Genomic DNA, 27,985 nt, shown 5'->3' with positions numbered 1-27,985 from the left:
TCGACTTTTTTTCTGAAAAAAACTTATAAATTGCAAAGTTTTACAAGGAATAAAGGAGAAAAAACACCCCAACATTTGTAAAGCAGTTTCTTCCGATTACAGCAATACCCCATTTGTTGTAATAAACTGCTGTTTAGATCCACAGCAGGGCTCAGAAGAGAAGGAGCACCATATGGATTTTGGATTTCTGATTTTGCTGGAATAGTATTCAGTGCCATGTCGCGTTTGCAATGCACTGGAGGGAGCAAAACAGTGGAAACCCCCGAAACTGACCCCATTTTGGAAACTACACCCCTCAAGGAATTTTTCTAGGGGTATAGTTAGCATTTTGACCCCACAGTTGTTTTGCTGAATTGATTGGAATTAGTCTGTAAAGGTGAAAATCTACTTTTTTTTTCAGAAAAAACGTAGACATTTCTAATTTTTACAAGGAATAAAGGAGAAAAAGTGCCCCAACATTTGTAAAACAATTTCTCCCGATTACGGATATGGCCATATGTGGTAATAAACTGTTGTTTGGACCTACAGCGGGGCTTAGAAGTGAAGGAGTGCTATTTGGCTTTTGGAGCTCAAATTTAGCTGAAATGGCTTTCAAGTGTCATGTCGCAAAGCCCCTGAGAGTCCAAAACAGAGACCACCCAAAAGTGACCCCATTTGGTAAACTACACCACTTAAGGAATCTATCTAGGTGTATAGTGAGCATTTAGACCCCACAGGTCTTTTGCAGAATTTATTAGAATTAGGCCGTGAAAATGAATATCAACATCATTTCCACTAAAACGTTGAATTTTTTACTTTTCACAAAAGGATAAATAAAGGAGGAAAAAGCCGCCCAACATCTGTAAAGTAATATCTCCTGAGTACGACAATAGGTAAAAAATGTTTTTTCATTAGAAATGAATTAACCTTTTCCGGACTTATCCATTTTTTAATTTTAATTTTTCGTTTTTCCCTCCCCGCTTTCCAAGAGCCATAACTTTTTCTTTTTCTTTTAATAGAGTAGTGTGAGGGCTTATTTCTTGCTAGTGTGAGGGATTTGTAGTTTCAATTGACACAATTTAAAGTACCATTTAATGTACTGGAAAACTGAAAATAAAATTCTTTACAGGCTGAAATTGGAAAAAACTGCGATTCCTCCATGGTTTTTGGGATTTTGTTTTTACTTCTTTCACCGTTCAGTAAAAACGATAACTTACATTTTTTTCTGCGACTCAATACTAGTACGGTGATATCAAATTTATATAGTTTTTTTTAAAATATATTTTACAACTTTTACAAAGTAAAAGCTATTTGCTAAAAAAAAATTGTTTTGTTTCACCATATTCCGAGAGGCATAACTTTTTTTCTTTTTTGGTCGATTGAGCGTTGTGAGGGCTTATGTTTTACGGGACGAGCTGTAGTTTTTATTGGTACCATTTTTTGGTACATACAACTTTTTAAAAAAAAATTTAAACATTCTTTATTTTTGGGTATTTTCCACAAAACCAAATCAAAACAAGCCAGAAATGTACAGCACTACAGAAAATATATACATCCATCATACATAGCCGGTAGGAGAAGACAAAAAGGGAACAAGAAGCAAAATAAAAAATAAATAAATAAATAAATAAAAAAATAAAAAATAAAACAATCCATATTATACATATGATATTGACATACAATGCAACAAACTCCTCTGTCCAGCAGAGGAGGAAGTAATAAGGTGGCTAAGGCACCTGGATATCGGGAATACATAGCACTTCATCACAATCATTGCTGACACGGCATCCAGGACAGTGGGCACCACGACAAACGGCATCAGAACCATGACATGTGATAAGGCGCTAATTCCAAACCCTGCATCGCATAGAGGATAAAGAAAACAGGCACACCCAGAGGACTCGCACTCCCACTATCAGGGCGGATCAAGGCCAGTCCCCCCCCCTGAATTGTCCCATAAGGCCTACGCGTACAGTAAGTAATCATCAGACTCACAGAACTCCTGCCATTCCTGCCAGACCAATCTCCTCGACCGTGGATTTTCATGCTTGGCCTGCATTGCCTCCTCCATTCTCTGCAGATGTAAAATCTCCTGGAACCATTCAGTAATAGTAGGTGCGCTACTGGTCTTCCATAGTCGTGGAATAACCGTGCGTGCTGCGATCAACAGAAAACTAATCAAGGTTTTCGTGTATCTTTTGATTACTCCAGGGAGCATGGAAAGAAGCAACACCTCTGGTGTATTGAGCAGCACTTGACCTGTGATTTTCTGTAGCCCAGAATGAGTTGATTAACGGGCACCCCCACCAAATATGCAACATCGTACCACCAGCTCTGCTACACCGCCAACAATTATCAGGTACTTCCGGGTAAAAAGAATGAAGCAATGCAGGAACCTTATACCAACGTGACAAGATCTTATAGTTAGTTTTCTGGGCCTCGCAAGAGATGGAGAAGCTATGGCATAGGGCAAAAGTTTTTGCCCAGTCAGCCGACGACGGGGGCGAAATAAGCTCTCTCTCCCACCCTTTTACAAAGGAAGGGGGAACCTCGTTATTTAAATCCTGCAAACACTTATAGATAAGGGAAATAGCCCTCCCCGGAGGGGAAGAAGCCACGCATAGCTGCTCCATCGGTGTTAGATCCCTGTGCAAGGACAGCCTCGCCTTGTTAGCATTATAGAAATGTTGCAGCCTTAAAAAATCCCAGCGCCCAACCGACGATCTCTCTAGCTCCGGGACAAGAGCCTCAAAGGACTTCAAGCCCTGACTCGTCAGAACATGACGAAAAAAGTCAGTGGCGAAGGTCTAGATGCAAAGGTCAAGAAGGTAGGTTGCTTCCCAGGTGGAAAGTTCACATTGTGAGATATTGCCACCAATGGGCCATCAGGAAGAATCCCTATATCCAGAGCTCTGTACCGTTTATAAATGAGTACCACTTGTCCCGCAACCAAAGGGAGCATAGCGTTTTCACGCCCCTTAAAGTACTGCACCCGGAGCCATGGAAGGACAGTGAGAGGAACTGGCGCCAATAGATTCTCCAGCCTCACCCACAACTTAGAGTCCGCGTGATGGAACCAATCCAAGATACGCGCACTCACGGCCGCAAAGGAATAGGCCAGGCAGTCAGGCAAGCCCAATCCCCCTCTCCGCTTATTCTTAAAAAGGGTAGTTTTTGCTATTCTCAGCGGTCTGCCCCGCCAAACAAACTTAGCCAGTGCTTTGTTTAATTGATGGAAAAACCACTTAGGCAAGACACACGGGACCGTCTGGAAGATATACATCAGCCGCGGCAGGATATTCATCTTTATCACATTTATCCTACCCAACCACGAAAAATCCTTGGCTTCCCACTTGTCCAGATCAGCTCGAAGAGTCTGAAGAATAGGTAGAAAATTAAGAGAGTAGGAGTCCGCAAGAGACACAGGTATCCGCACCCCCAAATATTTTAACGAGCCCGCCTTCCACAAAAAAGAATAGTTACTGCGCACCCGCTGAGCTTCTGACCCCGATAAGGATACATTCATGGCCTCGCTCTTAGATATATTCATCTTATAATTACTAAAATAGCTATACGTTTGGATGGCTTTCATCAAAGACGGCAATGTTAGGTGTGGGCTTGTAATATAAAACAATAAATCATCAGCAAACGCCGACACCTTGAAGTGCATTTATGTCAGCATTATTCCGCACAGCTACCAAAAGATGTTCCATCACCACTGCAAACAGCAGTGGAGACAGTGGGCAGCCCTGTCTAGTCCCATTACCAATTTGAAATGGAGCCGATAGGGATCCATTAATCCTTACACTCGCCTGGGGATGATTGTAAAGGGACATTATTCGCGTCAACATTAAACGACCCACTCCCATCTGGCCCAAAGCCGCCTCCAGAAACCCCCAATCCACCCGGTCAAAAGCCTTCTCCGCATCCAATGACAAGAGCATACAGGGAATGCCACTCTTCGTCACGTGATGGATCAGAGAGAAGGTCTTCAGCGTATTATCTCTGGCTTCGTGCCTTGGAACAAACCTCACTTGATGCGGGTGAATCAGGGATCCCAGAAACCCAGCAAGTCTATTCGCTATTAACTTAGCATACAACTTAGCATCTGTGTTGATGAGAGATATTGGCCTGTAGTTCGCACAATGTTGCGTGTCCCTACCCCCTTTTGGGATGACCGTGATATGAGCCTGTAAAAATGAATCAGGGAACCTCACCTGTTCCGAAATGGAATTAAACGACTCTTGCAGAGACGGTACCAAGTCCTCCGCCAGCGATTTATAAAATACTGCCGTATACCCATCAGGCCCCGGACTCTTCCCCGCCGGTAGCGCTTTGATAACCTGCAGTAGCTCCTCTCTGGTGAACGGTAAATCCAGGCCCAGAGCCTCTTCCGGAGACAACCGAGGCAGTGCAGTGTCCCTAATATACTCAGATAAAGAGAGCGGTGATTCGGGAGGAACATTACCCAGAGTAGGAGCGGGCAGGTTATAAAGCGAGGAATAATACTCACAGAAGGCCGATGCTATATCCTCCGTCTTAAACGCAAGCTCCCCCGCTACCGTTCTTATCGAGGGTATAAAGGAAGACGCCCTCCACTCACGCATCGCCCGTGCCAATGCCTTCCCCGCCTTATTACCCCACTCATAATAACAGCGGGAATACACCTGACGGAGTCGAGCACTGTTCCTGTCCAGCAGAAGTTGAGCCTCATGGCGAGTCTTAGTCAGTTCCCAAAGAGTGCGTTCTTGCAGCGTCTGCTTATGCTTGAATTCTAGGGACTGCACCTCAACTAGAAGCGTCTGAAGCTTCACCCCCCTCTCCTTCTTGAGGCGAGCACCATGCTTGATGAGGACCCCCCTAAGCACACACTTCAGGGCCTCCAACTTCACCGCAGGAGCGGTGTCATCTCTAGCATGATCCCCTCTAAAATTCTCCACCGTTTGTTTCAACTCTCTCATACACAAAGGGTCCTTCAGCAGAGATTCGTTTAGGCGCCAAGTAAAGCCTCTGCGACACTGCGGCGAAAAGCGCAGAACACAAGACACCGGAGCGTGGTCAGAGAGAAGCATACTACCAATAGAAGTCTCTTCCAGGAAAGATAATAAACTATGGTGAACCATAACGTAATCTATCCTGCTGTAGGAGTTATGGGCAAACGAATAGAAGGTGAAGTCCCTATCATCTGGATGAGTCAACCGCCACGCATCGCAAAGCTGCATATCTCTAAGCCCCTTCCTTAATTTGTTCAATTTATTATATGCTACGGAAGTCCGCCCAGAGGACATATCAAGCAAAGGATTAATGGCCAGATTAAAGTCCCCACATAGGATAGGCGCGCCCGATGAAAAAGAGCTCAGCTCTTCCAACATCTTTAGAAAAAAAGGAACTTGGTTAGTGTTAGGGGCATAAATATTGGCTACCGTGACCATGCGGACCCCCACTTCACATTTCAAAAAAATAAATCTTGCCTCAGAATCCATATAGGTGTCAATCACTCTACCCTGAAAAGATTTGTTCAGGAAAATAGATACCCCCCTAGTCTTGCCATTCGAATTACTGCAGTGGTATCCCACCGGGTAGTATTTATTACGAATAATCGGAACTTGATCCGCCCTGAAGTGGGTCTCCTGCACACAAAGTACCTGGACCCTCTGTTTATGTGAAGCATATAAGATCTGAGACCTCTTTTCCGGAACATTAAATCCCTTCACGTTCAGGGATGAAATTGTGAAATCAGCCATTATCCCTGAACTCAAAGAGAGCAAAGCCACATCTAATCACAAAAGACCTGTGTTCACCAGCCGCTGCCGCCGCACCCACAATCCCTTCAAAGACATCGAGTACATTACAGATATTCCAAGCAGACATTGCATTACCATAGCATAGCAGAAATAGCATAACATGGATAAAAAAAGAAAAGAAAAAACAAACAGAAGACAAATAAAACATCCTGTGACTACAATATACTATATTGTGCCTCGAGGCACCTAAATCACTGGTTAGAACCAGTCCAGTCTCAGTGATATTTCTATGTGGGGGTCACAGGGGACTACCGTCAAGCAGTACACTACTACTGATTACAAAAAGTAGAGGTATCGGACTAAACTCCACAGCCTTTAATATCAACTTCTGCTAAACCAGTTACATGAAGGGACAGACCTACCATATGTGGATATAAACAAACTACAGGTTCTATAAATGCTTCACTTAAGCCCACCACGGGGCCTGTCTAGCCACCCCAGAACCGAGCTCCAAACAGTTTACCCAAACTAGAGCTCTATCTCATCCCAACATGGAAAATTATTTTTTCACAGACTCACAAGATTGATGAGCTCGAGCATCTCGGCATGGGTGACAACCTGCAATGCAAAGGGGTTAAAGAAAGAGCATATAAAACATCAACGCTCCCGAAATCTTGATGGGGATGTTCTCTGTCGCTACCGCGGCCTCTGCGGCAATGGTGAGCCAGATCTCTCCCTCCGCCCAGCCGCTGACACCCCAGGAGGGGGCGCTCCCGGCCCCTGCAGAGTATCCAGTTGCAGAGTCTCCCAGTCCAGCAATGAGAGGATAGGCAATCCAAGGGCCCTCAGAAATCCCGGGAGTTCCGCGTGGGTGTGCAGCGAGACAGTTTTGTCCTCCACACACACATGCAGGGCAAAGGGGAATCCCCAGCGATACGATATCCCCCGCTGTTGAAGCACTGAAAGCAAAGGGTGCAGCAGTCCACGTTGTCTAAGGGTACGTCTTGCTAAATCAGGAAACAGGAGAAGTTTAGCCCCATCAAAATCGATGTCGGCATTTAATCTTGCCTTCTGCAGAATCTTCTCTTTTAGGCCATAATAGTGGATACGGCAAATGACATCCCGTGGTCTAGCGGCATCAGCACTCTTCGGACGCAATGCCCTGTGAGCTCTATCTATCTCAATATAGGTGTCCACCGGCCGATTAAGTAAGGTGTTAAAGATACCTGTCAGCGTCGGAATTAAATCATCAATTCTAGTTGCTTCCGGCAAACCTCTTAGACGCATATTATTCCTCCTGTTTCTGTTTTCCAAGTCATCCAGTTGTCCTTGAATTTGTCACTGCTGTGAGCCTGAAGCTCTCTGCGCTTCAGTAAGCTGTTGTGTAGTCACAGACACTGAGTCCTTCCAGGATTCCAATGCCCCTACTTTAGCTCTTAAGGTAGATACCTCCGATTGGACCACGTGCAGGTCTCGGCGCCACACCACTTTTAAATCGGCCGCCATCACCTCTATGTCCCTCTTCGAGGGGAGAAGCGCCAGCAATGCTTGTAACTCCGGATGACCTCTGAGTGTCTGGGCCGCCCGGTCCGGCGGCGGCAGATCTCCCATCAAACTCCCACCACTAGAGGAAAATGGGGAGGACCTCTCTCCCACAGTCTCCCTGACTCTCTGCCGTCTGCAGGTTACTGGGGGTATCCCCCCTTCTTCCGAGGAGTCTTCCTCTCCCTCCTCTTCCCCAGGGTCTTCTTGAGCCTGTTCATATTGCCGATCCAGCACCTCGCCCGGTACGGTCCACTTCTCCCAGGACCCTCCCAGTGACCGGAATCGGAGAGCAGGCTGCCTCGCTGCCTCTCACCTCCCCAGCGCCATCTTCCTGCGCCCCTGCATAGTTCCGGTCCCGGCCGCCAGCCGGTAAGCAGGTAAGTGACTACCCCTTCTGGCGCTGCACTCAACCAGCCAATCCTCCTCTCTCTTCTCCGTCCCCTGCGACAGCATCCTCCTCCGCCTCACCTCCATTACGGGCCTCGTCTCACCTCGGTCCTGGCCGCCGCCATCTTGGTTCCTCCTCGAGGCTCCGGTCGACCCGGGTAAGTGGCCTCCACTCCCCTCCCGATTGTTGCCCTCCGCCAGGGGTCCGGGTGCCCGTTCCGCTGCCCTCTCTGCCTCCGGAGACAGCAGCACCTCCAGGCTGGCAGCGAGCCGGGCGGGGCTGCACTCCATGCGCCCAGCCGGTGGCTCCATCAACGGCGGCGTCGCGGCTCCCTCCGAGCTCGAGTCTCCTGCTGCCAGCGGTAAAAAGAAATTCGAAATCGGGGTGTCTGCACCCCCTTGGGTCTGGGTACCCCGTGGGGTCTTTTCTCTCACACACGTCTGCTCTCCAGCTCGTCCAGCCACGCCCCGTGGTACATACAACTTTTTTAGCACTTTTTATTACATTTTTTTGTCAGAGCTAAGGTGACCAAAAAACTGTGATTTTGCAGTTTTAAATTCTTTATTTTTCAAGGCTTTCACCGTGTGAAAGGGTATATTGCAATAGTTCGAACTTTTACAGACACAGCGATACCAATTTTGTGTATTTTTTCTTATTTTTTGTCATTACTTTAGAGAAAAAAGTGAAAAGGTTTTATTTTGGGACTTTAAATATTTATTGACTTTTTTTCACTAATAATAACTATTTACTTTTGTTTTTACACATTTTATTAGTCCCCCTATCGGACGTGAACCAGCAATCAGTAGACAGCTGGTACAATACACTGCAATGCATTGCAGTATATTGTAATTTTGACATGCTCCTGTAACAGCACGATCGCTGTTCCTGCCCGTTAGTCCCGGGTGTCAGCTGTAATACACAGCTGAAACCCGCAACGTATGTCGCGGCTCAGCGCCTGAGCCTGCTCCATACATCATTCCCCACACCACGACATGCTATTAAGTTGTGGTGCGCGAAGGGGTTAATGCTCAGCGGATGGTGCAGAGTGAACATTGCAATTTTGCACTGATATGCCATTTTAGTGCACTATATGGTATACCCAGTTTGTGCCACTGAAGACAAATACCTCATAAAATATTAACCGGGTTCTGGTCCAGACATCCTTTTCCACGTCTCCATCATGTCCACCGGTATGTGTCACAGCCATTACTGAGTGTGTTTCCTGCTATTGACCTGTTGTTTTCTTAGTGAGCCCATGCACATTGTTGGATGTTATTTCAAAAAGTGGTCCTGCAATACATACTATGCCGTATATTAGTTCAATACACATATGCAGACAATCACTGCATTCAGACATTTACATATAATCATTGCTATGCATTCATCTGCATAGTGGTGATCTAGGCAGTATATACAGGTATCCTATCCTAGGTGGATCTCTTTTTCTGTCATTACTATTTTTGGCTCCATTAACTACAGGCCTGCACAGGCATATATATACTCGTTTTCTTCGCTGTACTAACTAACAACAGTTTTGTATAGTTTTTTGTCACATTGACACCCGGTGCATTATTGTTTTCGATGTCTTTTTATTGAGTGACTCATTCCCTGTTCCAGTTTTAACCCTTGTCATGGTTTCATGTTAATAAAATTTTGTACTTTTTGCTATCAATGTGTTGTGCTTCAGTCGATCATTTTCTTTGTTGGGTTCATCTATAAGTGACAATGACAATAACAATGTTTTGCAGTGTTTGTGCAATAAAATCACTTATTTATACAAAAAAATATTTTCTGTGTCACCATATTCTGAGAGCCATAACTCTTTTATTTTTCAGTAAAAAATTCTGTGTACGGGCTTGTTTTTTGCAGGACAGGTTTTAGCTTTTATTGGTACTATTTTGGGGTACATGACTTTTTGATCACTTTTTATTGTATATTTTGGGAGGGGGGGTGACCAAAAATGAGTGATTCTAGCATTGTTTTTTTAATTATTTTTTTGCAGTGTTCACCGAGCGGGAAAAATAATATTATAGTTTTATAGTTTGGGTCGTTATGAACACGGTGATACCAAAAATGTGTACTCTTTTTAAAATGTTCATTTTTTTCCCGTAACAAAAGTCTTATTATAGGAAAAAAAGCATTTTTGTTTATGTAAATTATAACTTTTATTTTTACACTTTTACAAAACATTTTTATTATCTTTTTTTTACTTTTTTTTACTTGTCCTTCTAGGGGACATGAAGACTTGCAGTGCTGATCGCTGCTGGAATACATTACATTACACTACCTACAGTGGAGGAAATAAGTATTTGATCCCTTGCTGATTTTGTAAGTTTGCCCACTGTCAAAGTCATGAACAGTCTAGAATTTTTAGGCTAGGTTAATTTTACCAGTGAGAGATAGATTATATAAAAAAAAATATAAGAAAATCACATTGTCAAAATTATATATATTTATTTGCATTGTGCACAGAGAAATAAGTATTTAATCCCCTACCAACCATTAAGAGTTGAGCCTCCTCCAGACCAGTTACCAAATCAACTTGGTGCCTGCATTAAAGACAGCTGTCTTACATGGTCACCAGTATAAAAGACTCCTGTCCACAGACTCAATTAATCAATCTGACTCTAACCTCTACAACATGGGCTACAAAACCATAAGTAAGACGCTGGGTGAGAAGGAGACAACTGTTGGTGCAATAGTAAGAAAATGGAAGACATACAAAATGACTGTCAATCGACATCGATCTGGGGCTCCATGCAAAATCTCACCTCGTGGGGTATCCTTGATCCTGAGGAAGGTGAGAGCTCAGCCGAAAACTACACGGGGGAACTTGTTAATGATCTCAAGGCAGCTGGGACCACAGTCACAAAGAAAACCATTGGTAACACATTACGATGTAATGGATTAAAATCCTGCAGTGCCCGCAAGGTCCCCCTGCTCAAGAAGGCACATGTACAGGCCCGTCTGAAGTTTGCAAATTAACATCTGGATGATTCTGAGAGTGATTGGGAGAAGGTACTGTGGTCAGATGAGACTAAAATTGAGCTCTTTGGCATTAACTCAACTCGCCGTTTTTGTAGAAAGAGAAATGCTGCCTATGACCCAAAGAACACCGTACGCACTGTCAAGCATGGAGGTGGAAACATTATGTTTTGGGGGTGTTTCTCTGCTAAGGGCACAGGACTACTTCACCGCATCAATGGGAGAATGGATGGAGCCATGTACCGTCAAATCCTGAGTGACAACCTCCTTCCCTCCACCAGGACATTAAAAATGGCTCGTGGCTGGGTCTTCCAGCACGACAATTACCCGAAACATACAGCCAAGGCAACAAAGGAGTGGCTCAAAAAGAAGCACATTAAGGTCATGGAGTGGCCTAGCCAGTCTCTAGACCTTAATCCCATCGAAAACTTATGGAGGGAGCTGAAGATCCGAGTTGCCAAGCGACAGCCTCAAAATCTTAATGATTTACAGATGATCTGCAAAGAGGAGTGGGCCAAAATTCCATCTAACATGTGTGCAAACCTCATCATCAACTACTAAAAATGTCTGACTGCTGTGCGTGCCAACAAGGGTTTTGCCACCAAGTATTAAGTCTTGTTTGCCAAAGGTATCAAATACTTATTTCTCTGTGCACAATGCAAATAAATATATATAATTTTGACAATGTGATTATTTTTTTTTTTTTTTATATAATCTATCTCTCACTGGTAAAATTAACCTAGCCTAAAAATTCTAGACTGTTCATGTCTTTGACAGTGGGCAAACTTACAAAATCAGCAAGGGATCAAATACTTATTTCCTCCACTGTACGTAGTGTAATGTATTCTCAGGCTGGGTTCACACGACCTATTTTCAGACGTAAACGAGGCGTATTATGCCTCGTTTTACGTCTGAAAATAGGGCTACAATACGTCGGCAAACATCTGCCCATTCATTTGAATGGGTTTGCCGACGTACTGTGCAGACTACCTGTCATTTACGCGTCGTCGTTTGACAGCTGTCAAACGACGACGCGTAAATTGACTGCCTCGTCAAAGAAGTGCAGGACACTTCTTTGCAACGTAATTTGAGCCGTTCTTCATTGAAGTCAATGAAGAGCAGCTCAAGATTTACGAGCGTCAAAGACGCCTCGCATAATGCGAGGAGGAGCTTTTACGTCTGAAACGACGCAGCTGTTTTCTCCTGAAAACAGTCTGTCTTTTCAGACGTAAAAGACAGTTCACGTGTGCACATATCCTAACTGTCATTGTGAAGTGACAGTTAATCTGACAAGAAGCCGTACATGACAGCCCGGAGGCCATTGTCTGGCCTCTGCTTGCCGTGACAACTATCGACAGCCCCCGCAAATGCATGTGGGGGCTGCCAATCTGCTCTAAACCTCTTAAATGCGGCGATCGCAATCGAACGCCGCATTCAAGGGGTTAATTGCCTAAATCAGCGGCGATGGGCCACTGATCGGCAACACAGAGAGCAGGGCAGACACCCTGCACAGTTAAGTGCCGCGACGTAACTGCACACCCAGGTGTGCAAAGTTACTGCTCACCTGGACGTGTATTTACGCCCAGGTGCACGTTGGGGTTAAAGAATAAAAGTAACACATTATTTATAGTACACAATAAGAAACAAAAAGTTATGGTTCTTCGAATATGGTGATGAAAAATTCTCAAAAAATCACTTAGTCCTGAAGTCACAAAACAGGCCGGACCTTGAGGGGTTCAAAGAAAATGATAGCCTCTACAAGGTTCAGGAGTGGCCTGCAGATATTGCTGGACCATGTTTTTAGGCAGAGCACAGGGTGATATGTGACAACTTTATTCTCATACTCTCACTACTACGCATTAGTAAAATAGAAAGTCGGTGTGCCGAAACCTACGACCCCATTCTCCATTTATCTCATGAACTTCAGACAAATAACAATTTTGGGGTATAAAGAGCTAAGCCAACGTTCTTTTTCTTGGAGAGGACAAACCTTTCAAGAGGTAATTGGCCTTTACCATCAAGGGGAGTTTTTTTTGTTTTTCCTTTCTACTTTTTGTAAGTATTGCACAATATACTAAGGCAAAATTCTAATCTATTACCCAGAACTTGACAAGAGACTCCTGTTTGGACAATCTTAGTCTTCATAGAACTATAAAAGTATGGAATGATTTGAACACTAAAACTTTGATTTGAACATGTCACACTGAACATTTTCATTTCAGGCATTATTCATTAGCCAAGTCAGTTGGGAGAGAAATGATAAAAAAGTCAATATAACAATTGGCGGAGGAGAAAGGAAAAACAAATTCAAATGCATGCTTGATTTTTCGCAATTTGTTAAAAAAAAGTTGTCTATGCATTTTTTAGAATTTCTAGCTTTTTGTACTGGAACTTTTTATTCCATTGAAAAAAAATTTAAAAGTCGCTCCGCACCTCCTCATTTCTTATTTCCACCTATAAAAGGTGTGCTTATGTGGAATTCTGGTTAAGATTTTAACACCCTAATTGAATTAATCCAACATTTTTTTGGGGCCTTTATTAACATAAAAGCCATGAGTTTAAGGATGGTGAATACAATAATAACCTATTCCACTCTTTCCGCAGCAAACTTGATAGATATTTCATATTTTATAAAGCAGAACAAATCATTTTTCTTCATTGACAATTCGCTGCTGACAATTCTAACCAACCATCAGTCAAGGCTGATATGGATGTGCGCTACCTGGGGGAAGCAAGACAGGAAAAAGAAAAGAGAAAATGACATGGAATTAAAAGGTAAAAAACAAGTAAGACAGAGATGTGTGGATTTTACTGACAATCTACAGCATGTCTTTGCAGAAAATGTGCTAGCTATAGATACAGTTACATATTAATACATGATCAAAATTTACATGCATGTCCTTACCCTGAATCTAATCAAGGATGTACGTACCTGAGAGGCAGACCATCTAAAAATGATATGCTACAAAGTATATATACAGAAATGTGTTGCCTATCATTTTTAGAAAAATAGCTACTTCACTTTGTTCCACTTAAAGGCTCATTCAGACGAGCGTATATCTCGTCCATGTGACGGACTGATGTATTTCAATGGGGCCGTTCACACGACCATTGTTTCAATGGAGCATGTGAAGGGTCCATGAAAAAATAGGACATGTCCTATTTTCTTGCGTTTTCTCGCATCCTTCCATTGACTCTAGTCTATGGGGGATGCGTGATAAAGCGTCCCGCACGGGTCCACCTCTGACGTGAAAAACTGCAGTTTTTCACACGCGAGGTTGGCCATGTTCGTGTGAATGTAGCCTTGCTCTAACACACTTGAGTACTGAATATAGTAATTATCTAAAAACTTTTATCAACAATAATGTGAAAAAAGCTTATGTACTTGATTGTTCACGTCCTCTTGTTTTTAGAAAATGTAGCTCATTAGTTGCTGTCAAATTTTCATTGCCGTTATCTCCTCTCCTAAACCCCTTCTCCAACCGTAAATAATAGTCTGCAAACATTTTGCGCCCTTTATGGTGATAATTCGGCAGATTCGTTCATTCCTCTTCTTATGCCCGCCCACAGCCAAAAATTGGCCTACCCTGAATAACAAAATCTCGTCTGAGATAGCTCGTGTGCTCCCGTCATGTATGGTTCGATAACCTTCCCTGCTTCGTCTGGGCCTCAAATCTAGTTACTGCACATGTGCCGCTATGGTGTCTAATTGTGCATACGCACCAGAACAGGACACTGATGCGCAAACGTGTGATTTTGTTTGTACTGAAGGGGTGAGGCGATGAGCTGTCAATCAAAAGTAAGGAGGCAGGTTTAACTTGGAAAGGCTTGAGAAATGAAGATATGACTCCTTTCGAATTAAGATATGACTCTTTTATGCTTATTAGCATACGTGCGGGAACACTAAAAAAACGGAATAATAAAAGGTACAGAACCTACTTAGAAGATAATTATAGGGTACAATAAAAAAAAAAATTTCACTCACTTCCACCAGGTATTGCTGGTTTAATAGGTGAAATGCTGGTGACAGATTCCCTTTAATGAAAGAGTATCTTATACAACAAATGTACTTGCATTTTATGAGCAAATATATGGACAGAGTGGCAGTAATAAGCTCAAAAATGTTTTTTAATAAAAGTTATCACAACCACACCCTTTAGCAGGAGTAGCAATTCCATAATAGATCAAGGAAGCAGGGGAACTTAGGTTATATTCCTTGTAGTTTAGTACTATATAGTTGCAAAGATCTGCCATTGACTTTGTAACGCCGCCGCCCGGTCTCTTACCTCTCTTGCCGCGCTCATTCTTCTGCGGCTCACGGCCACTGGATCCCTAGTGCACACGCACAACCCAATCACCCCTACTGTTTCCAGGACTACTTAAAGGAAAGGTGTCACGAAAAAATAAATTTTGATATCAATTTGCATTTAGTGTTTTATTATAAAATCTTTTATTTATGTGTGTGTTTGTTTTTTACTTTTTTCTTTTTTCTAACTTTTACTTTACTATGGGGGCTGCCATTTTGTTTTTCATCTCTGTATGTGTCGATTAACGACACATACAGACATGGAATACGGCAGCTACAGTGCATAGGAGTCAATGAACGGGAGCCGTTCCATTGACTTTGCTCTATGGCTCTGTCCTGCGCAGACGCAGGTCAGAATCACACAGAGCAGAGCAGCTGTTTGCAGGGAGAAAGCAGGCGCCATCTTGAAGACCAGCTGCACTGCAGGTAAGATGTGTGTCTCTGCATGTCCCACTCTCTACCTCACAGACCCCCGCTCTCGTGACCCCCGACGTGCCCCCCCGACGACCCCCCTTCCTCCCTCCCTTGTGTGAAGGACACACGATGAAACTGTACTGGGAAAGCCCTGAATGTTAAATCTCTCTAGCTATGCTGAGACTGTTTGGGGATGTGACTAATGAACCTCTCAGTCTCAGCACAATTAGAGAGATTTATCGTTCAGGGGTCTGGGAAAGCTGGGTGACCACCATTACCCCTCCTACTGGAGTGTGAGAGGTTCATTAGTCACATCCCCAAACAGTCTCAGCACAACTAGAGAGATTTATCATTCAGGGGTCTGGGAAAGCTGGGTGACCACCATTACCCCTCCTACTGGAGTGTGAGAGGTTCATTAGTCAAATCCCCAAACACACTCCACTAGGAGGGGTAATGGTGGTCACCCAGCTTTCCCAGACCCCTGAATGATAAATCTCTCTAGTTGTGCTGAGACTGAGAGGTTCATTAGTCACATCCCCAAGCAGTCTCAGCACAACTAGAGAGATTTACCGTTCAGGGGTCTGGGAAAGCTGGGTGACCACCATTACCACTCCCACTGGAGTGTGAGAGGTTCATTAGTCACATCCCTAAACACTCCAGTATGAGGGGTAATGGTGGTCACCAAGCTTTCCCAGACGCAGATATAACCAGGAAAGGGCTGGATGGACGGGCTGAGGATGCACAGGGTTTTTGGTGACCCCCTCTGTCATGTGATCGGACCTAGGTTACCGGTTCATCAGACGGGGTTCATGTGACTATAACTCTGTCCATAACAAGAGACAGTGCACTCATGACAAGCCCTGCCCTCATGCCGTAGTTGTGGTTCTGTCTGCGGTGATGGCGGTGGGTGGCTCTGACACCCGCCTCCCCCGTCGGGTCATCTCAGGACAGAAGGGGTGTCCGGATTGGAGACACAGCGCCGCACCTGTCCTCAGGTTTTGTCTGGTATTGCAGTTCACCTCCATTGAAGTGAATAGGACAGAGCTGTAATACCACACATGACCTGAGGACAGGTGCGGCGCCATGTTTTCCTGGACGACCCCTTTAAGACTTTTCCCGTGTGTGTTTGTGGCAGAGCGGAGTGTGCACGGGCGCCGCTGATACTTCATAGCCGCTTATCAGCTGTTTTGAAGAATCAGCGGCGAGCACCCCCCCCCCCCACACACACACACACATCCCCCAAACACGCAAAATCAAGTGTAATCATGCGTAAAATGTGCAAAAAAAAAAACATGTCAAATACACGGCGTGTGAACCGGTCAACTGAAAAGTCATTCACTTCACTTTCATCATTCTAAGGCTGGGTTCACACGACCTATTTTCAGGCATAAACGAGGCATTTTACGCCTCGATTTACGCCTGAAAAGACGGCTCCAATACGTCGGCAAACATCTGCCCATTCATTTGAATGGGTTTGCCGACGTACTGTGCCGACGACCTGTCATTTTACGCGTCGCTGTCAAAAGACGGCGCGTAAAATAACAGCCTCGGCAAAGAAGTGCAGGACACTTCTTGGGACGTAATTTGAGACGTTTTTCATTGAATTCAATGAAGAACAGCTCCAAATTACGGCCGTAATTGACGCCTCGCAAAACGCGAGTACGAGCAATTACGTCTGAAATGACGGAGCTGTTTTCTCCTGAAAACAGCTCCGTCATTTCAGACGTAAATGCAGTTAGCGTGTGCACATACCCTAGGGGTATGTTCACACACAATGTTTTCAGCTGAAAAATCGGAAGCAGAACGCCTACAAGCATCTGCCCATTGTTTTCAATGGGAAATACAGCGTTCTGTTCCGACAGGGCGTTTTTTACGTGGTAGTTTTCCAAAAACGGCACGTAAAAAGACGCCTGACCAAAATGAAGTGCACATTACTTCTTGGGACGTTTTTGGAGCCGTTTTTCATTGACTTTATAGAAAAACAGCTCCAAAAAACGCGAGTTTGATTAAAAAATGGCTGAAAATCAGGAGCGGTTTTCCCTTTTTTTAGTAAGCGTGTGAACATACACTTAGCCTTTTGGTGTCTCCTAGAACTTCTTCCAGCTGCAGAATCACACCCAATATGGCTGCCGGACACTGCTTAGCAATTTGAAGTCACCTTTACCTGGCTTGTGAGAGGGGGGGTGAGGTTCCCTCCCACATTTACAGCAGCTGTGAGTCAGGTTGCTTTGTCTTATTCACTGTGCTGTAATTCTGGGAAGTGCTCCCCCTTGTGGAAAACATGTCAAATTATTATTTAATTTTTAATACTTTCCACCATACGGAAAAAAAAAATACAGCAAAAAACGTAAAAAATATAATAGAAATAAGTAACGACACTTAAAAAAAAAGGTTTCATTTGCGACACATTCCCTTTAAGGCACCTTCACCATCTCCCAATTTCCTGAACAATGTTTTTACTAACCTAGTGTTATTCTGCAAAGGTTCCATAGCCTGTTCCTAAAACCTGTATCCGTGACTAGTCCTGTATCTGTGTTCTGTACTGTACCAGTGTCCGTGACCAGTCCTACATGCTGAGTCCAGTGTCCTTGACCAGTCCTACATCCTGAGTCCAGTGTACGTGTCCAGCCATCCTGCACAAGCCGACTTCCAGTCATCCAGCACCAGACTGCTTCCAGTCATCCGGCACCAGACTGCTTTCAGTCATTCGGCACCAGACTTCTTCCAGTCATCCGGCGCCAGACTGCTTCCAGTCATACGGCGCCAGACTTCGTCCACTACCGGCAATCTGACCATGTGCAGCCTGCCACCAAGGTAGCGTTCACCAGTGACTGTCCTTTATCTGTCCTTTATCTGTCTGGCCAGCTGTTACTATGTTATGACAGAGTATGACAGAGTAGCCTAGTGGAACCACATTCCCAGTAGACGTGACAGACTCCCATTGTTTTTTTTGTAGGATCCAATTGTATTGAAAAGTGTAGCTGACTATGGTTTTCAATACAGTAAGAAAATTAAAAAAAATATTAATTGTATGGCAAAAGGATATTCTTTTGTCATTTGTTTGGAGATTTGAAGTCTATGACCGCGTCAGCGTATACATCAAAAGCACTTACAAACAGTGGCGTAGCTATAGGGGTCTCAGCGGTCGCACCTGTGACATGGCCCCAAAACCAGGGGGCCCGAGGGTCCGTCTGCACCACCTTTGTCAAACAATAATAACTAGGCTGCTGCACAAGCACCATGAAGATTGGAGGCCGCGGAACATGATAAAAAGCAACTGCTACCACCAAGCAGAGAGGAGATCCCGCCCACCAGTCAGGACGTTCTACTCTTACCGGGTACCTGCAGTAGGATCTTCAGCAGGCATCAGCGATTCCCCCGCACCTTAGATACTGCAGAGGGCTGTGAACATCACTACAGGGCTCCTACAGTAAGTGCTCCCCCAATCCCTGATGTTTACATGCGTTTACATTTTTTTTCAAATTTTGTTGCGTTTTGTGTCTCGCAATTTTTGAAATTGCGGCAATACCGCACCATTTCTGCCGTGATTTTTGTAATTGCAATAAAAATGGTGCGGTTTTGCCGCAAATGCGAAATCACAGCAAAATCGCGGTGTTTGTGCCGCAATTACAAAAATCATGGCAAGAATAGCATGTTATTGCCGCGAGTTTGAAAATTGCAGCACAAAAACACAATCAAAACCTAAGGCCTTATTCACACGAACATGTGTGTTCTGCGCGCGCAAAAAACGCTGCGTTTTTTGCATGTTGCAGTTGCGTGTGTCATCAGTATGTGCTGCGTGGCTGCGTGATTTTCCTTATGACAAGCGGTTTTGCTGTTTAGAAAAATAAATGAAGGAAGTGCTTTTATTTTTTTCTTAATTTCTTTATCTACTGTTGCGCGAATCACGCGCGTCACACGGAAGTGCTTCAGTTTGCCGTGCGTGATTTTCACGCACCCATTGACTTCAACGGGTGGATGATGCGCGAAAAACGCCTAAGTATAGGACATGTCGTGAGTTTTACGCAGCGGACATACGCTGCGTAAAAATCACGGACTGTCTGAACAGCCCCATTCACTAACATAGGTCAGTGAGACGCGCGTGAAAATACACGTTCGTGTGAATAAGGCCTAAGGCTGGGTTCCAACAGTGCAGATTTGCAGATTTTTTTGCCAAAACCATGAATGGAACCTAAACAGAAGAAATATACAAAGTAAGGCTTTATAGGTTCAGTTCTCCCGGATCCAGTTCTGGTTTTATATTTTTTACATTTTTTGCTGTATTTTTTTTTTCTTCCACATGGTGGAAAGTGTTACAAATTAAATCATAATTTGACATATTTTCCTCTGCTGCACACACACACTCAGCTCTGCTACATACACACACACTCTGCCCTGCTGCACGCACGCACACACACACACACACACACACACGCACACGCACACGCACACGCACACACACACACACACACACACACACACACACTCAGCACTGCAACATACAGACACATACTTAGCTCTGCTACATACAGACACACTCAGCTCTGCTGCACACACACTCAGCTTTGCTACATACAGATACACACTCAGCTCTGCTGCACACACACACACACACAAACACACTCAGAACTGCTACATACGGACACACACTCAGCTCTAGTGCACACACACACACACACACACACACACACACACTCAGCTCTGCTACATACAGACACACTCAGCTCTTCTGCATACACACACACACACACACACACACACACTCAGCACTGATACATACAGACACATACTCAGCTCTGCTACATACAGACACACACTCAGCTCTGTTGCACACACTCAGCACTCATTACACACAAACACACACACTCAGCACTGCTACATACAGACACACTCAGCTCTGCTACATACAGACACACACTCAGCTCTGCTGCACACACACACACACACACACACACACACTCAGCTCTGCTACATACAGACACACACTCAGCTCTGCTGCACACACACACACACACACACACACACTCAGCTCTACTACACACACAGTCAGCTCTGCTACATACAGACACACTCACACACACACACACACACACACACACACACTCAGCACTGTTACACACACAGCACTCCTACATACAGACCAACACTCAGCTCTGCTGCACACACACTCAGCTCTGCTACATACACACACACACACAAGTTCTCTTCCTTGCGCATTCGCTTAGTTGAACATATAGCCGGAAGCCGCGGCTGGAAGTCGTCATCTTACTGTCCGGCCGCAGCTTCCGTTCCACATGAATATGGTGCCGGATTTCGCTGTGTCATTCTGGTCTGTGTGGGAACTGCGCATGCACAGTTCCCACACAGATGGCGCACGCTCCTGAGAATGGAACGGCTCCCGTTCGCATTCTCTATGGGATTGTATGTGCCACATAGCATCTTAGTATGTGTCGTTAACCAACACATACAGAGATTTAAAAAAATGGCAGCCCCCATAGAGAAGTAAAAGTATGAATACATTAACCCCTTCAGGACTGAGCCTGTTTTCGCCTTCAGGACGAAGCCGATTTTTCAAATCTGACATGTGTCACTTTATGTGGTATTAACTCTGGAATGCTTTTACCTATCCAAGTGATTCTGAGATTGTTTTCCCATGACATATTGTACTTTATGTTAGTGAAAAAATTTGGTCGATAAATTCAATATTTATTTGTAAAAAAAACACCAAGATTTAGAGAAAATTAGCAAACATTTGCATTTTTCTAAATTTAAATGTATCTACTTGTAAAACAGATAGTAATACCACACAAAATACTTACTAGTTTATATTTCCCATATGTCTACTTTATGTTTGCATCATTTTTTTAACATTCTTTTATTTTTCTAGGACGTTACAAGGCTTAGAACTTTAGCAGCAATTTCTCATATTTTCAAGAAAATTTCAAAAGCCTATTTTTTGAGGGACCAGTTCAGTTCTGAAGTGGCTTTGAGGGCCTTATATATTAGAAAGTCTCCATAAATCACCCCATTTTGAAAACTGAACCCCTCAAAGTATTCAAACCCACATTCAGAAAGTATTTTAACCCTTTAGGTGTTTCACAGGAATTAAAGCAATGTAGAGGTGAAATTTACAAATTTCATTTTTTTTTTGCCCAAATTTATTTGTAATAAATATTTTTCTGTATCACAGAAGGTTTCACCCATGAAATGCAGCTCAATATTTATTGGCCAGATTCTTTAATTTTTAGAAATATGTCACATGTGGCTCTAGTGTGCAAATGGACTGAAACACAGGCCTCAGAAGCAAAGGAGCACCCAGTGGAATTTGGGGCCTCCTTTTTTTAGAATATATTTTAGGCACCATGTCAAGTTTGAATAGGTCTTGTGGTACCAAAACAGTAAAAAAAAAACAGTGACCCCATTTTGGAAACGACACCCCTCAAGGAATTTATCTAGGGGTATAGTTAGCATTTGGAACCCACAGTTTTTTTTTGCTAAATTTATTTGAATTAGTATGTGAAGATGAAAATCTACTTTTTTTGTGAAAAAACAAAGACATTTTTAATTTTTACAAGGAATAAAGTAGAAAAAACACCCCAACATATGTAAAGCAATTTCTTCTGATTATAGCAATACCCCATATGTGGTAATAAACTGCTGTTTAGACCCACAGCAGGGCTCAGAAGAGAAGGAGCACCATTTGGATTTTGTATTTCTGATTTTGCTGGAATAGTTTTCAGTGCTGTGTCGCGTTTGCAATGTACAGGAGGGATAAAAACAGTGGAAACCCCCCAAAAGTGACCCCATTTTGGAAACTACACCCCTCAAGGAATTTTTCTTGGGGTAAAGTTAGCACCCCACAGTTGATTTGCTGAATTCATTGGAATTAGTCTGTAAAGGTAAAAATCTACTTTTTTTTCTGTAAAAACGTAGACATTTTTAATTTTTACAAGGAATAAAGGAGAAAAAGCTCTCCGATTACGGAAATACGCCATATGTGGTAATAAAGTGCTGTTTGGACCCACATCGGGGCTTATAAGGGAAGGAGCGCTATTTGACTTTGGGAGCTCAAATTTAGCTGGAATATTTTGTTTGGTGTCATGTCGAATTTGCAAAGCCCCCCGAGAGACCAAAACAGTGGAAGCCCCCCAAAAGTAACCCCATTTGGGAAACTACACCACTTAAGGAATCTATCTAGTGGTATAGTGAGCATTAAGATCCCACACGTCTTTTGCAGAATTTATTAGAATTCGGCAGTGAATATGAATATCAACATTATTTCGACTAAAATGTTGAATTATTTCAATTTCACAAAGGATAAAGGAGGAAAAAGCACCCCAAAATTTATAAAGAAATTTCTCCCTAGTATGGCTATACCCCACATGTGGTCATAAATGTTTTTCCATTAGAAAGTAATTAACCTTTTCCGAACTGATCCATGTTTTGCTTTATCTTTTTTCTTTTTCCTCCCCGCTTTCTGAGAGCCATACCTTTTTAATTTTTCCATCAGTATAGTGGTGTGGGGCTTATTTTTTGCGGGGTGAGATGTAGTTTTTATTGGTACCATTTTTTGGTACATACAACTTTTTGAGCAGTTTTTATTACATTTTTTGGTAGAGCCAAGGTGACCAAAAAGCAGCGATTTCCGTTTAAAATTCTTTGTTTTCACGGCATTCACCGTGTGTGTTAAATAATGGTATATTGTAATACTTTGGACTTTTACGAACGCAGCAATACCAATTTTGGGTATTTTTTTTATTTTTTTACATTACTTTACAGAAAAAATGTGAAAAGGGTTTCTTTTTGGACTTTAAATATTTATTTAATTTTTTCCACTAATAATAACTATTTACTTTTGTTTTTACACATTTTATTAGTCCCCCTAGGGGACTTGAACCAGCAATCATTAGATCACTGGTAGAATACACTGCAATACTAATGTATTGCAGTATATTGTGATCTTTACAGGCTTCTGTAACAGCGCGAACGCTGTTTCCCTCCGTTAGTCCCGGGTATCAGCTGTAATACACAGCTGACACCCGCAGCGTATGGCGTGGGCTCAGTGCATGAGACGCTCCATATATCACCCCCCACAACACGACATGCTATTAAGTCGTGGTGCGCAAAGTGTTTAATGCGCAGCGGATGGTGCAGAGTGAAAATTAAAATTTTCCACTGATGTGCCATTTTAGTGCACTATATATTGTTCCCAGTTTGTGCCACAAATACCTAATAAAATATTAACCGGGTTCTCCCGGGTATGGCGATGCCATATCGGTGACGTAAACGGCTGTTTGGGCACGCTGTAGGGCTCAGAAGGGAGGGAGCGGCATTTGGCTTTAGGGAGCGCATAATTTGCTTGGCAGCAGCTTTGGCGTTTTGCTGGTATTTCAGTTTATAATGTGGGGACATATGTAGGCTGGGCAGAGTACATCAGGGGCATAATAAGAGGGTATAATAATGGGGTAAATAAATAATAATCCGCAGATATGTGGCCAGTGTCGCATCTATAAATGGCGCCCGATCTTATCCGCTTTTGGAACACTGCACATTTTGCATCGCCATATTCTGGGAGCCGGAACGTCTTTATTTTTTCACCACCGGACCTGTGTGAGGGCTTATTTGTTGCGGGACAATCTGTAGTTTTCATTGGTACCATTTTGGAGTACACGCGATTTATTTGATCACTTTTTATTCCATTTTTCGGCAAGCAATGTGACCAAAAACCATCAATTCTGACAATGTTTTCTATTTATTTTTTTACGGCGTTCACCGTGGGCTATAAATGACCATTATATTTTATTCTGTGGGTCGGTACGATTACGGCTGTACCATATGTACACTACCGTTCAAAAGTTTAGGGTCACTTAGAAATGTCCTTATTTTTGCAAGAAAAGCACAGTTTTTTTCAATGAAGATAACATTAAATTAATCAGAAATACACTCTATACATTGTTAATGTGCTAAATGACTATTCTAGCTGCAAACGTCTGGTTTTTAATGCAATATCTACATAGGTGCATAGAGGCCCATTTCCAGCAACCAACACTCCAGTGTTCTAAGGGCGGGTTCACACATGGCGGAATTGCACTTAAATTCCGCTGCGGACACTCCGCAGCGTTAATCCGCAGCGGAGCCGTTTCTACATTGACTTTCACTTTAATTTAGCAGTGTTCGTTTACACGATGCGTACAATTCCGCTGCGGAGCATAGGCTGCGGAGCGGAATTTGGTGTCCGCAGCATGCTCTGTCTGTTGCGGAGCAGTGGCGGACTCATGGCGGAATTTCTCCATTGACTTCAATGGAGATTCAAAGTTCCGCAATGAAGTCCGCAGCTGTCATGCACATGTCATGTGTGCTGCGGATGCGTCTTGCTTTTTTTACTTGACATTTCTTCATTCTGGCTGGACCTATGTATTTCTAGGTCTACAGCCAGACTGAGGAAGTCAATGGGGCTCCCGTAATGACGGGAGCGTTGCTAGGAGACGTCTGTAAATAGTCACTGTCCAGGGTGCTGAAAGAGTTACGCGATCGGCAGTAACTGTTTCTGCACCCGGGACAGTGACTACCGATCCCAATATACATGTATCTGTAAAAAAAAATGAAGTTCGTACTTACCGAGAACTCCCTGTTTCTGTCTCCAGTCCGGCCTCCCAGGATGACGTTTCAGTGTAAGTGACGGCTGCAGCCAATCACAGGCCAAGCACAGGCTGCAGCGGTCACATGGACTGCCGCGTCATCCAGGGAGGTCGGGCTGGATGCCGAAGGAGGGACGCGTCATAAAGACAACGGGCGGTAAGTATGAATTTCTTTTACTTTCACTAGGGAAAGTGCTGTCCCTTCTCTCTATCCTGCACTGATAGGGAGAAGGGAAGCACTTTTCCCGCAGTCCGCAGCAGCTAGTCCGCATCAATTTTCTGCACATTTTGTGCAGATCCGCAGCCGTAATCCGCAACCCGGATTAGGTGCGGCATTGATGCGGACAGTTGCGGAGGAATTCCGCCATGTGTGGTCATGCCCTAATGGTGCATTGTGTTTGCTAACTGTGTTAGAAGGCTAATGGATGATTAGAAAACACTTGAAAACCCTTGTGCAATTATGTTAGCACCGCTGTATACAGTTTTGCTGTTTAGAGGAGATATAAAACTGACCTTCCTTCAAGCTAGTTGAGAGAACGTCTTGGCATTGGGTAGTTTCTTGAGGGGCACAAAGTGGCACATCTTACTGAAGCGGTCTACTACAACCCACACCACCGACTTGGCTTGAGATGGAGGCAAATGGGTGATAAAATCCATGGAGATATGGGTTCAAGGTCTCTGGGGAATGGGCAAAGAACGTAGTAAGCCCGTTGGTCGGGACCTGGGAGTCTTGGACCTAGCACAAACCTCACAAGCGGCGACGTAGGCCTTAACGTCTTTAGGCAACCCAGGCCACCAATAGTTTCTGGAAATGAGGTGTTTGGTACCCAGGACGCCTGGATGACCAGATAGTGCGGAGTCATGGTTTTCCCTAAATACCCTTAGCCGGAATTGCAGGGGAACAAACAGCTTGTCCTCAGGAAGGTTCCCGGGATCTGAACCTTGATCAGCCGCGATTTCTGAGACTAAATCAGAATCAATAGAAGAAATTATTATACCAGGAGGCACAATACAAGCAGGATCTTCCTCCGAAGGGGGGCTGGCCATGAAGCTACGCGACAGTGCATCAGCCTTAATATTTTTAGACCCAGCCCTATAGGTAACCAAAAAGTTGAATCTGGTAAAAAATAGCGCCCATCGAGCTTGTCTCGGGTTTAGCCTCCGGGCAGATTCTAGGAAAACCAGATTCTTGTGGTCGGTAAGGACCGTTACCTGGTGCCTAGCCCCCTCCAGGAAGTGGCGCCACTCTTCAAATGCCCATTTAATGGCTAAGAGTTCGCGGTTGCCAATATCATAGTTACTCTCAGTGGGCGAAAACTTCCTGGAGAAGTAGGCACAGGGACGGAGATGGGTGAGGGACCTGGTACCCTGTGACAAGACAGCCCCCACTCCCACCTCGGATGCGTCAACTTCTACGATAAATGGCTCGATTTGGTTGGGCTGAACCAGCACCGGGGCCGAGATAAAGCATTTCTTAAGGACCTCAAAAGCCTGGACAGCCTCAGGAGGCCAGTGGAGGAGATCAGCACCTTTGCGAGTGAGGTCCGTAAGAGGCTTAGCGATGACCGAGAAGTTAGCAATAAATCTCCTGTAATAATTAGCGAACCCCAAGAAACACTGTAACGCCTTCAGGGAGGCAGGTTGGACCCATTCCGCCACAGCCTGGACCTTGGCGGGGTCCATGCGGAATTCATGAGGAGTGAGGATTTGACCCAAAAATGGTATCTCCTGTACCCCAAACACACATTTTTCGGTTTTCGCAAACAGTTTGTTTTCCCGAAGGACCTGGAGCACCTTCCTGACATGCTCAATGTGGGAGGACAGGTCCTTGGAAAACACCAGTATGTCATCAAGGTACACTACACGAAAAACCCCCAGGTAATCCCTTAAAATTTCATTCATGAAATTCTGGAAGACCGCAGGAGAATTACACAACCCAAAGGGCATGACGAGGTATTCGAAATGACTTTCGGGCGTGTTAAACGAAGTCTTCCACTCATCCCCCTCTTTGATGCGGATAAGGTTATACGCCCCCCGTAGATAAAACTTAGAGAACCATTGGGCCCCCTGAACCTGATTAAAGAGATCAGGAATCAAAGGAAGGGGATACTGGTTCCTTACAGTGACCTTATTCAAGTTACGGAAGTCAATGCATGGCCTAAGACCACCATCCTTCTTCCCTACAAAGAAGAAGCCAGCACCTACCGGAGAAGTAGAGGGGCGAATGTAACCCTTGGCCAGGCATTCCTGGATATACTCTCTCATGGCTTCACGTTCGGGACAAGAAAGATTAAATATCCTACCCTTAGGGAGCTTAGCTCCTGGTACCAATTCGATAGCGCAATCGTATTCTCTATGAGGAGGTAACACTTCGGAGGCCTCCTTAGAGAAAACATCAGCGAAGTCCTGCACAAACTCAGGTAGCGTGTTCACCACCTCAGGGGGAGAAATAGAATTAACAGCAAAACATGACGTCAAACATTCATTACCCCATTTGGTAAGCTCCCCAGTATTCCAGTCAAACGTGGGATTATGCAACTGCAACCAGGGAAGGCCTAAAACCAAATCCGACGATAATCCCTGCATCAACAGTACAGAGCACTGCTCCAAATGCATGGAGCCAACAAGGAGTTCAAAACAGGGGTATGCTGTGTAAAGTAACCATTAGCAAGAGGAGTGGAGTCGATACCCACTACCGGAACAGGTTTAGGCAAATCAATCAAAAGCATAGCTAGAGACATAGCAAATTCCACAGACATGATATTAGTAGTAGACCCTGAATCCACGAAGGCACTGCCGGTAGCAGACCTACCACCAAAAGAGACCTGAAAGGGAAGCAAGATTTTATTACGTTTCATATTTACGGGAAATACCTGTGCGCCCAAGTGACCTCCCCGATGATCACTTAGGCGCGGAAGTTTTCCGGCTGCTTATTCTTACGCTTAGGACAGGTGTTCACTTGATGCTTGTCATCCCCACAATAGAA

This window comes from Rhinoderma darwinii, chromosome 3 (assembly GCF_050947455.1).
Source record: "Rhinoderma darwinii isolate aRhiDar2 chromosome 3, aRhiDar2.hap1, whole genome shotgun sequence".
In the NCBI taxonomy this organism is placed as follows: domain Eukaryota; kingdom Metazoa; phylum Chordata; class Amphibia; order Anura; family Rhinodermatidae; genus Rhinoderma; species Rhinoderma darwinii.
Note: the sequence above shows the minus strand (reverse complement) of the source record.